Source organism: Sinocyclocheilus rhinocerous, unplaced genomic scaffold, assembly GCF_001515625.1.
Source record: "Sinocyclocheilus rhinocerous isolate Xijiao unplaced genomic scaffold, SAMN03320098_v1.1 scaffold385, whole genome shotgun sequence".
In the NCBI taxonomy this organism is placed as follows: domain Eukaryota; kingdom Metazoa; phylum Chordata; class Actinopteri; order Cypriniformes; family Cyprinidae; genus Sinocyclocheilus; species Sinocyclocheilus rhinocerous.
In genome coordinates this window covers 19,061-21,048 of record NW_015645545.1, presented here as the reverse complement: position 1 = coordinate 21,048, position 1,988 = coordinate 19,061, and positions in this window count along the sequence as shown.

The following is a 1,988-nucleotide window of genomic DNA, read 5'->3' as shown; positions in this document are numbered from 1 at the left end:
TGTATCCAGATCAGATGGTGGATCAGCACCTAGAGAGGACTTCTACAGCCCTGAATGTCAGCGGACAACTAGATGAGCCCTAAAGACAGATCCCCTGCGAAGACTACGGGAACCAGACGAGTCCTCTGCACAATCTGACCTGTGTTGCAGCCTGGAATTAAACCACACTGGTTTCGTCTGTCCAGAGGAGAACTGGCCCCCCGACTGAGCCTGGTTTCTCCCAAGGTTTTTTTACTCCATTTCTGTCACCGATGGAGTTTTGGTTCATTGCCACTGTCGCCTTTGTGTCCCCAACTAAGCAAGCCAATTTCTGGCAATATTGTTGACTTGATTGCATAGATAGGCTACTATCTGAGCTGGATGATGACATCACTGAATCAATGATGAACCGACTTTAACTGAAAAATTGAGTGTTTACTATTGTCTTGCATTATCGGCACACTGTTTTCCTGTTTAATACTGTAAAGCTGCTTTGACACAGTCTGTATTGTAAGCACTATATAAATAAAGGTTAAAAAAACTGTTCAACTATTATCTTGCAGCCATACTGGATCCTCAAACTAATTTTTTCAACCTTTGAAAATATGGAGAACTTAAGTCTTCAGTAAACTCTGTCAGCCAACTGAAATTCATTTTTGACTCCTGGTCTTCACTGTTCATACTGTTATATTTTATGTTATTATATAGTATTCAGTGCTTGAAGTTGGGAAATAAAGTGCTGGTGTGCATTGGCTGGCATATGCAAATCATTATCACATTTGAAATTTCTACAATGGAAAAAAAACCATATATACTTGGAGATATCGATGGTAGATCATAAATGTATTTACCATAGGAACCATTTGCCAAACAACTGATTTGATATTGTGTGTGTGTGTGTGTGTGTGTGTGTCCTCAGCGGCAATCCATGGGTACCGATGACATCACTTCCGCTATGCTCGCCACCATTTTTGTGTCCGATATGACAACAAACACAGCACATCTAAATGAGATTTAATAAATAATAATATATTAAAATAATAAATGACCTTTTACTACCATTTCCCAGACTGAGCTTTGGACTTGATTGTATTTTTAGGACCCTATGGGTACAGCAAGTGTAACAGTTAAGCCCATAATAATGTAAGGTGCTGATTACTTGTAAATTTAAAACTTACATCATCTCAGGGTACGTTTGAGTCAATGATAGTATAACAAGATAACGTTAGCTTTACTACACAATCTGATTTTAATGTTAATTTAGCTAACATTAGCACAATTGATAATTAATCATTCTTTTTGGACAAAGCATTGTTTTATTTGCGAGCGTAGCCGTTCGAGGAAGGCTTTAAGACCTTGAAGAATCCTCTGCTGGCTTGCCTTTACTGTCCGCATTTTGATTTCAGCAAATTAGTTTGAGCGAATGCAACAATGGTGGACAGTAACGGAGTAGTTTTACTTCGTTACTGTACTTAAGTAAATTTTTCAAGTATCTGTACTTTACTGGAGTAGTTTTATTTTGAGTAACTTTTACTTTTACTTCACTACATTCCAAAGCATAAGATCGTACTTTTTACTTCACTACATTTCATAAAACATATCATTACTCCTTATAATATATCACGTGCTCCGAGACGCAGAAGCGCACCACCAAACGATTCATTCACAAATTGGAATGATCCGATTGCAGCTGTTCTCGAGTCGACAACTCACTGATTCAAATGAACCGTTTAGTGCGAGTCTCCAGTGAACTGAATTCACAAGTAAGAACGGCGCGTGCGACTGATGCTGCTAAAAGTAAGTAACTAATGTCGAATTTTAGGATTAATTATCGTAACTGAAAATCATATTTAGGTCAAAACTGTCAGTTGTTTGTGAACTAAATCTGCTGTAAAGGGGGATCTATTTAAGCCCACTGAAATGATTGAATGCAGACACATCAACATCTGTGTCTCTATTTTAGGTTAAAAAAAACAAACCCTAAACACAGACTAAATAAAATAATTCAT